At 37.8% G+C, this 11,022-nt stretch overlaps 1 long non-coding RNA gene across 1 annotated transcript; it reads right to left on the reverse strand.

Moving 5' to 3' along the window:
* Nucleotides 1-7,357: 7,357 nt before the first annotated feature.
* Nucleotides 7,358-8,215, reverse strand: LOC145790672 (uncharacterized). Its single transcript, XR_014329601.1, has 2 exons — nucleotides 7,823-8,215; nucleotides 7,358-7,737 (listed from the first exon to the last, which is right to left on the reverse strand). It is a non-coding gene; the product is annotated as an uncharacterized LOC145790672 (long non-coding RNA).
* Nucleotides 8,216-11,022: the final 2,807 nt, after the last annotated feature.

Genomic DNA, 11,022 nt, shown 5'->3' on the forward strand with positions numbered 1-11,022 from the left:
CAAACCTCCTAAGGAGAAAACACATAATTGAGTAAGGACAAAATAAAAAATATATATATATTTTTTTTTCTTAGACAATATTACCAGAGTAACATGTTAATGTAAACCAGAGTAACATATTACGGTCAAACAGAGTAACATGTTATTGTGAAACAGAATAGCATGTTACTGTCAAATAAAGTAACTGTCAAATAGAGTAACATGTTACTGTTACTGTTACTGTTATGGTTTACATCAATTTCGATAGTAATAATTTTTATTTTTTTTAAGAATTCCATAGTCAACATAGATCTTATTTGATAGATATTGATGAGAGAATTCTAAAAATACTAATTTTATTAAAAACCGAAATCTATATCAAAAGTTATATTATTTTAAAGTTTAATATTTTGATAATAATAGTATGTGTTGGACTTTTCAAGGAAAACTTTTTGTACTTGTCCTTAATGCATTAAAGTTTTATAACGAGGGGGTTTTGACAAAATCCCCGTTCTTCCATCACATACATTAAAGAACGCTTAGTGGGGAGTCTAGGAAAAGTAATATATATATATATATATATATATAGCCTTATTCCATTTATGAAGAAATTATTTTCATAACTTGAAGTTGTGTCATGAGAAATGCTAATGACAAATCTTACTGTTGGGCCAAACCACCCTTTCACATGTTGATAATCTAAAAGCTTATACCCATGGGCGGAGGCACGTGAGGCCCCCCCTCAAGTTTTCCAAAACTATACTTTGCTTCTAGCAAAAATATACTCCATTTCAATTCAACTTTTTGAATATTTTATATCACTATTTTCTTTTCTTTTTTTTTTAAAGATAAATATGTTTAATTTGTCACTTTAAACGTTTAATTATACTAAAAAAATTCTTATAAATTTTATATTAGAGAAATGTTATATGTCACAAATTTTTTGTCATTGTTTTATACCACCTCTTATATGAACTCATAATTGATTCATTTGTTTACAAATAATTATTACATAATTAATGACAACTAATAAAATATTGTCATGCAATTCAATTATTTATAACTTTGAAAAAAACAAGTGTATATAGAAGCCACTATATATTATTTATTGGAGATTTTTTTTAGAGTCCTGGTATTAAGATTTTATAGCATAAAAGACACCCAATATTTTCATAATGTCTAAGGTCCCTCAACATCGATCTAAAGAATTTCTTTGGGTTCCAAGCTGAGAAAATTGAAATTTCTCTGAGTTCAAATTAGAAAAATCCAGAGAAATTTGACTTTGTTCACAAATTTATCTAACTTTGTTCATAGAGAATTGAAATTTCTCTAGCTTGATTGATACAAAACCTACAATCCCTTGATTGATACAATAGGTATGTCTCATCCCAAACCCAATCACTATCAAACACATCACACCTACCACCCTTTTCACTCAAGAACTCAACCCTTCAATCCTCAATAGACCCATTAAATTTCAACAACACAAACTCCTTAGACTCTGTTGAAATTGGAAATCTTTTCGCCACAACACTATAATCTAAGTAAAATAAGCAGCATATGACACAGACAGATACAATAAAGAGGGCTTGAGCAGTCTCAAACGCTTGAATTTCTTGAGAAAATCAGAATAAATTGGCATTGTTTCCATGTCCTGATGATATGGGTTGTTAATATTTGGATTTAGAATCAAAATTGCACATAAAGAAAAACAAGAAACAGAGCAAAGGGAAAAACAAAGGGAATTGGGTCTGAATCTTTTTTTTTCTTCTTCTTTCTTTTTGGGTTCTCTACTTTGTGTTTGAACAAGATGGGTGTCAAGAAAGCAAGGTAGTATTCATAGAGAGGAAAAAGAGAGATCAAAATTCATACCTTCCATTGTTCATGGCTTCACAGAGAGGGAGAGAGAGAGAGAATCCATAGAAAATTGAAATTTCTTTGAGTTCAAACAAGAGAAATCCAGAAAAAATTGAAAAATTTCTCTGGTTTTGTTCACAAATTTCTTTGGCTTTGTTCACAGAGAATTGAAATTTCTCTAACTTTGCTCACAGAGAATTTCTCTGGCTTTGTTCACAATTATAAACTAGAGAAAATTATTTTAACCAAACCAGAGAAATTTGTGAGCAAATTAAACAAATTTTAACCCATAAAAATTTCAAAATATAGAGAAAATCAATGAAATTGAGCAAACTAAAAAAATTTCAAACACAGAAATTTTTGCTTGTAATATCAAAGTGGCTTGTAGTACCAGTAATATAATCTCATATGAGCTTTGAGGTCTAACAAGCCCTACTATCATGAATAACACACAATTACCATGAGCACATACATACATATAGACAATTGACCAAAAATAGAGATGTACCCTCACAAACTAGTTTTTGTTTCCAAATTTGAGAAACTGCAATAATAACCTCCACTGTTGTTGTGTATTGGCAACTATCAACAATGGAAATGTGATCATAACCATCAATTCATGCCCCAACACTTTTTAAAAACAAAGAAATTTCAAACCAGAGAAATTTCATAAATCTTTGTGTTTTGAAATTTCATGAAAACGAAATCAAAAGCAATGAAGATCTATGGCGATTTCAAGAAGGCGAAGCAGCTGATCTCTCCTAGAGGCAAACTTGCGAACTTTCACTATAGAAACGACCACACGTTCTCTTTCTTTCTGGGTCGAAAAAATCATGGGATTGAGACATGAGAGAATGTGTGTGTGTGTGTGTGTGTGTGAGAGAGTGAGAGAGAGAGAGAGAGAGAGAGAGAGAGAGGAGAAGAGGAGAGAGAATGAAAAATAGGTGTTAAGGTTCAATGGGACTCATTTTAGATGGGTGAGACATATGGGGTAGGTGAGGGACCTTAAATAGTATAAAATAATATTGCAGACCTCTGTCATCCATTACTAAAAATGGGAGAGGGACTTTAGACTAATTTTCTCTTATTTATTCACCTTTCTTTTGTGTGTGCATCTTGATAAAAAATTTGCTCTCATATTTCATGAGGGCATGTAATTAATTTTTAAATTGTAATGATCATCATACATAAAATTAAATTAATAACAATAAAGATAATAATCAGTTAACTTGAGCTTATATTTTGTAAACTTAAAAAGCACAAAAACATGCAGCGGATTAAAATAATCAGATCATACCTTCTTGATGATAGAACCTTCTTGGATAAATCACGTGCTTCCAGAAAACTGATAAACCAACCCAGCAGTGAAGTGATATCACAGATTGAATATCACCCACACAAACCACAGTGCCAAAGACTTTATCGTTGTTTTGTGGGAGAGAGTCAGTATATGGGGTAGAAACAGGTCATACATTGTTTCTCCTTTTTTTGATTATCCATAACCATATATCAGATATATAATATATTATAATATCTATCCATATCAGTTAAAACTGATAATATCTGTATCTTGAGTGGTTATCCTAAATAGGTTTGAATTCAAATTCAAAACCTATTTGGATAAGGATCAAATTCAAATTTAAATGGTCATGCCACATGGGCGCCCATTTACTAACATCTCCCACTCGCACATGAGTTGGCATGACACTACCACATCTCTATCTCAATCTCCCCAAAAAAGAACAATCTCATACTAGCCAATGCACCGTGCGACCGCTGAGAACACCTGCAAGTGGGAGCTCTATACTAGAAACTCAATATGAGTCAGCATAGAGACATCAACCCAAAAAGAACAGAAATAGTGTCTCATGTACCCAGACCCATCTAGCTACATCAGTCCAAAAACATCTCTAATCCCTCAAAGAGCACGTTTGACTCTCCTAGGTCCCGCATTATATTCATACCCAATCAGCATCCTATAAAGAGCGATGTGAGTTGTCGACAGTGAATATAGAGCAGAGATGTAGAACTAGATGATCTTCCCTTCACCCTCATATCATTCAATTTGAAATTGACCGCTTTCCCAGTAATGTCCCTTAAAGCCGAATCATACATGACCGCAGGCAACATACCAAAGTAGCTGAACATCAACTCCTCATCTTATGACATAGTCGAAGGTCACAAAAGGCACAAAGTGAAGTCATTTAGGGAAAAAATGACTTTTAGGACTCACACGGTGAAGAAGCAGGGATCCATTCTTTCACCTCGCTAACAGGTCGATAAGCACATGCAGTATGAATGCATGTTATAGTGGAGTTACTCTTCCAAAGAGTGATGTTAAACTCACACACCATACAGATCTTAGTCTAGTCGCTCTTAAGCGCACGAGTCGCTTCCTAGCGTCTAACTCGAATTCTCTATTTGCTCGCCTCTCAGGCATCAAATGAGATATCGCATCTGGCTATCCATAACAGACATATCATGGAAAAGTGGGTACTCTCATATCCATGGTCGGTCTCTAACAAGACCTCATCTTGGCTCCAACCAAGGCGACATAGCTAGTGGATAATTTTAGCTTCTAGTCTCATCCTTACTCGCTACCCAGCGCTAAGGGCGATTGCTCGTGTGAGTGAGCCAATCTTGCCTGCTAACATCAATTTAATTATTTTGTGTATGCTAATTCACAAACCATTACTAAAAGTAGTAAACATAAATGTGTGATAGAAACAAGTATGAATACTAATGGCATAAATATCCCCAAAAAAAAAGAGTTCAACTGAATACACATAACAAATATCACCACCTACGTAGTCCTAAAGCCCTAACATGAGTAAGATAAACATCTCTAGCAATGGGCTTAGTCAAAGGGTCCGCAACCATGCGACTCGTAGGGATGTGCTCCAGGATCACTTCTTTCTGCGCCAAAATATCTCTGATAAAATTGAACCTCACATCAATGTGTTTGGTTCTGCCAAGGTATTTAGGATCCTTAGCGTAAGCGAGTGCAGCCATGCTGTCACAATGGATAGTCACAGGGTCTGAAGTGTGTGTGACAACATCCAAATGCTGAAGGAATCTCCTCAACCACACGGCTTCCTGAACGGCAGATGAACAAGCCACAAACTCAGCCTCCATAGTCGATAAGGCGATACAGGATTGTTTCTTACTGCTTCAAGAAATAGCACCATCGCTAAGCATGAAAGCATATCCTGAAGTAGACTTACGCTAATCTAGGTCTCCTCCCCAGTCAGCATCACAATAGCCAACTAGATGTAGATCTGAACTCTGGTAGCAAAGTGTGTAATCTGCAGTCCCTCTAAGATATCGTAATATCCTCTTAACTGCTTTCCAATGAGCTGGTCCTGGGTTGGATTGGTAACGACTCACCAATCCGACTGCATAACAAATGTCAGGACGTGTACACATCATAGCATACATCAAGCTTCCAACAGCATTTGCATAGGGAACACGGGCCATCTTTTCATTTTCTTCTTGAGTCTTAGGACCCATATCAAGGCTTAGGCTCTCGCCTTTTGCAACAGGAGTGTCAATGGGTTTGCAGCTCTGCATCTGGAACCGCTCTAGAATAGTCTTAATGTAAGTCTCTTGAGACAAACCAAGAAGTCTCCTAGAGCGATCCCTAAGGATCTTAACACCGAGCACATAGCTCGCCTTACCCATGTCCTTCATTTCAAATGTAGAGAACAACCACATTTTAGTGGCGACAATCATCTCCTTGTCATTTCCAGCCAATAATATGTCATCTACATATAATGACAATATCAGAAAAATGTCCTTGGACCGCTTAACGTACACACAGTGATCTTCATCAATCATCGTAAACCCATTCGAAACAATGGCTCGATGAAATCTCAGATTCCACTGTCTGGATGATTGCTTTAAGCCATAAATAGATCGTTGAAGCTTGCAAACTTTGCGCTCCTGACCTACTGCCACAAAGCCTTCTGGTTGATCCATATAGATCTCTTCATCCAATTCTCCATTGAGAAATGCAGTTTTAACGTCCATCTGATATAGCTCTAAGTCCAACTGAGCTACTATGGCCAGGATTAGGCGAATAGAGGCAAACCTTACAACTGGTGAAAAAGTTTCCTCATAGTCCACACCCTCTCGTTGGGTGTAACCTTTCGCCACTAGGCGAGCCTTATACCTTTCTATGGAACCATCCGCCTTGCGCTTGATTTTGAGAACCCATTTGTTCCCAATAGTCTTGCGCCCTAACGGCAAATCAACCAAGTCCCAGACATGATTTTTCTTCATAGACTCTATTTCTTCTTCCATTGCAGTACTCCATTCTTTACTAGCAGGGGATGAGAGAGCCTCTTTGAGATTCTTAGGCTCCATCTCATCACTCAGAGCAATCATGAATGCTTCCCCTTCAATCTCAAAACGACGAAGGGGTATAGCTCCACGTTTGCTTCTACGTAGTTGAGAATCTTGAGAATCCTCATCCATTGGATCTAATCCATGGGTAGGTAGATCGCTCCCACTGTCCCTAGGAGCTTGAGGAATTATTTCCTCATTCTCTACTAAGCTACTAGGTGCGCCTTCAAGTAGATCCTCCATCTCGTAGAATTCTACTTCTTTAGTTACCTCACCTCTGCTAGGGAAATCCTCCTCTAGGAAATCCACATCTCGCGACTCAATTTCAGTCACACTTCTATCCGGATGCTCCCCAACAAACACATAGCCCTTAGAATGCTCACTATAGCGAATGAAGATACACTTCTTTCCTCTAGGGCCCAACTTCCCAAGCTTATGAGAAGCGTTGTGTATGTAAGCTGCCGAACCCCAAGGCCGCAAATTGCCCAAATCAGGCTTTTTGCCAGTCCACATCTCATATGGGGTGGAAGGAACTGATTTGGAGGGCACACGGTTAAGGATGTAGGCAGCAGTCAACAAAGCACCTCCCCAATAAGAAATTGGAAGATTAGCTTGCGCCATCATTGATCTAACCATGTCAAGCAATGTGCGATTCCTTCTCTCCGCTACACCATTTTGTTGCGGAGTCCTAGGAATTGTCAATTGCCTGATAACTCCTTTTTCCTCACAGAGCACTTTAAATTGCTCAGATAGATACTCACGTCCTCGGTCAGTCCTTAGAGCTTTAATGCTCTTGTCTAATTGATTCTCAACCTCATTAACATACCGTCTAAAGCAATCCAATGCTTCTGACTTGTGAGAAATCAGATAGACATGACCAAAACGTGTGCAATCATCTATAAATGTGATGAAATAAGGGGCTCCATGCCTTGCCCTCACATTCATTGGTCCACATATATCAGAATGAATAAGTTGCAATGGGATAGATGCCCTTATGGCTTTCCCAAATGGTTTTCTTGTTGCCTTTCCAGCAAGACAGTGCTCACAAGTAGGCAAAGTGACTCTAGCGAGTGGGCCTAAAAGACCTTCTCTAGCCAATCTAGTCATCATGTCTTGCCCTATGTGGCCTAATCTAGCATGCCATCTCATAGAATCATTATCACAAAAAGATGCAATATTAGAAATAGAGCCATTGGCATTTTTATTAATACTAGAATCATCCACATCCAAAACTAAAAAACCATCTGAAAGATAACCAAAACCATAAAAAAATTGTTCCCAAATAAATGCTAACACCATTATTCTCAAAACAAAAACTAAAACCAAGGCTCATCATGCTAATAACTGAAACTAAGTTTCGCCGAATATCCGGAGCATAAAGAACATCATGAAGATACAAGGTGCGCCCTCGTCGCATTTCCAGCTTGAATGTGCCAATGCCAAGCACCTCCACACTGGACTCGTTCCCCATGTAAACTTTTCTGCTCCCAGCAGGTACTCGGCGATAGTCAACGAACCCTACTCTGTCCCTCGCGATGTGGTCTGTTGCTCCGGAGTCTACAACCCAAAAATGAGGAGAATGAGCAATTAATGCTTGACTAGACACAAAGCATTGAATGCGAGAAATTAAGTAAGGGAGTACCTTCTTCTGCTCAGGGCAATCCCGAGCGAAGTGTCCTTCTTTGTTACAGTTAAAGCATGTCATCTTAGCCTTTGCCTTCTTACCACCTCTCTTGCCCCTACGCTTGAAATTTCTAGCGCCATTGGGCTTAAGCGCAGCCGCTGCTTGCTTCTTAGGGGCACCTTTTGCTTTTCCACGTTTGAACTGAGAAGTCCTACGTGAGCTTGACTCAACCACCATAGCAGAACCATCAGACTTAGCCGCCTCAAGGCGCTCAGCCTCTAGCTCCAAATGACGCGATATGTCTTCGAATGTTTTCACACTCTCATTATGCATCATGTTCTGCTTCATCTGCTCCCAAGAATTTGGCAGAGAGCGTATCACAGCCTGTACTTGCTGCTCTTGAGTCAAATTATGCCCAGCAGCCGCAAGCTCATGTATCATGGCTGACCTGACTCTCAAATGCTGCTTCATCGAGTGATGCGCCCTTTTCTGATATGAGTCAAACTTCATAGTCAGCCCACGTAGCTTTGCCAAAGAGGTAATACCAAACTTTTGCTTGAGAGCTTCCCACATCTCAAATGCAGTCGGGCAATGCTTAAACTCACTAATCAAGTCGTTGTGCATGCTGCTCAACATAGTAAAGCGCGCACACCGATCTTTGTTACGCCAAGTCTGAAAGGCTTCAAGATCACGACGATGTTGAGCTGTATTGCCCTGCTCTGGCTCAACCATCACTTGTTCAAGTGTGGTCAACACTTCTTGCTCATTGAGGAGGTATTGGATCTTACGGCGCCATATATCATAATTGTCGCCATCCAATTTCTCTCCCTTAGTTAAGTCTGCCACCACTGTCTTAGCAGTCATTTCTACATACAGAGTAAATAAATGCGCAGGGGATATTAATGATAGCAACACAAAACAAAATATTTTGCAGCAAAAAAGAATCTAAATTAAATAATGATAATTTTACACATGTCTCAAGATCGAAAATTTGCTATGCTCGTAATCATCTCTTGTGCCTCTAGTGATAATTATCAAAATTTAATTTCATTCCATGCGCAAAAAACAATCAAACAATCTCCCACTATTTATGGCATATACAAAGCATGATAAATTCCATACAATAGCATCTCGATATAAATTTACAAACAACTCATGCTATATTTATTTAATGATGGAATTCAAATAAATAAATAAATAAATAATCATGCTTCTTTAATTGCAACATATTAAAAACCCAAAAAAAATATGTTGTATTTAATATTCAGATTATGCCATAATTAAAGTGTACATCATTTTTGAAATTTTTTGGAATTTTCTAGAATTTTAAATAACTAATAAACACACATAAAATTAGAAATAAAAAATCCAGAAACTAGTAAACAGAAACAATATTCAGATTATGCCATAATTAAAATGTACATTGTTCTGAAATATTCTGAAATTTTTCTGAAATATTCTGGAATTTTAAATGACTAATAAATACACATAAAATTAGAAATAAAAAATCCAGAAACTGATAAAATGAGACAATATTACCAGTAAATAATAAAACCTTTCAGAAGTCTACAATAAATATTTCAGCCCCAGAAAATTATTTACGCAATACCAGAAGCAGTTTAAAGCATAAAACATGAATTATTAACACAGGAAAAATAATTTATATTTTCTGAAAATTTTCAAAATTTTACAGAATGTAGAAAAATTAATTCTGAGTCTAACAGTACAAGCCACGCATAAAACAAATATGTAATGAATTAATTATGACCATTTAACGCGATTCAGAATTAAAAACAAAACAAACAGTGCCTAATATGCCAGCAGCCAAGCCAGCCGAGCCGGCGGAGGAAAACGGCGCGGCTCAGCACGCGGCTCGGCGCGCGGCCCGGATCGCAGCTCGGCGTGCGGCTCGGCTCGCGGCTCAGCTCGAGGCTCAGCGCGCGGCTCAGCCCGCGGCTCAGAGCACGGCGCGCGTGCATGGCGTGGAGGGCGCGCGCGTGGACAACGCCGCTGACGCGCGCGTGAGGGCGCGTGCAGGCGCGTCGGTAGAGCAGCTGGCGCGTGGCAGCGCGTGACTGCGCGTGGGGGCGCGTGGACACGGCTCACGGCGTCTGGTGGCGCGTGCAGACCACGCGCCGCCTTCCAGGGTGTTTTCTGGTCCGATTTTTGTACTGCCGGACTCCTTTTTTCAAAATAAAACTATTTATTGTATGAAAAAAGACATTAATGAACATAAGAAAAATATTTATGCTCCTAATCTGAATTTTTTTTTTCTATACAAATATTCATGTGTATAATATATACATATACATATAAAAGTATACACATGATTAAAGGAAACACGAAAATATCCATTAACATACTCTGATACCAATGTAAACTTAAAAAGCACAAAAACATGCAGCAGATTAAAATAATCAGATCATACCTTCTTGATGATAGAACCTTCTTGGATAAATCACGTGCTTCCAGAAAACTGATAAACCAACCCAGCAGTGGAGTGATATCACAGATTGAATATCACCCACACAAACCACAGTGCCAAAGACTTTATCGTTGTTTTGTGGGAGAGAGTCAGTATATGGGGTAGAAACAGATCATACGTTGTTTCTCCTTTTTTTGATTACCCATAACCATATATCAGATATATAATATATTATAATATCTATCCATATCAGTTAAAACTGATAATAAATAGGTTTGAATTCAAATTCAAAACCTATTTGGATAAGGATCAAATTCAAATTTAAATGGTCATGCCATTTACTAACATATTTAAATATCACTTATGCATCACACTAATTTTTAGTCTTACTATCAAATACAAAATAAAAAATTAAATAAAGTACAATTTTTGTTGAGAATTTAACTCAATAATTTTTTTTCTGAACCAAAATTCTGGCTCCCTATTGCTTATACCAATTGAGAGCATAGGACCACCGACAAAATGGCCGAAAACTGAAAAAGTAAGTACTTTAGAAGTTAGACTGTTTCTTGAAGCATCCAAAGTCTGCTGAATATTGGTTGAGATGTCTCTTTTTATTTTTTTTGTCAGAGAATGGAGCTCACTACTTGTCCCTACCCCTGTTTACTTGCCACGAACTCTACCTTGACTGTAAACGTGACAATAATAATAATCAGCAAATTTCCCAATCAAAAGATTTTTTTTAAAATTTTCACTTAGGCAAAGATTCAAGGAAGCTAACACCGTCACTCGA

The sequence above is a fragment of the Camellia sinensis genome, chromosome 1, assembly GCF_055761805.1.
Source record: "Camellia sinensis isolate YWXY chromosome 1, ASM5576180v1, whole genome shotgun sequence".
Lineage (NCBI taxonomy): Eukaryota > Viridiplantae > Streptophyta > Magnoliopsida > Ericales > Theaceae > Camellia > Camellia sinensis.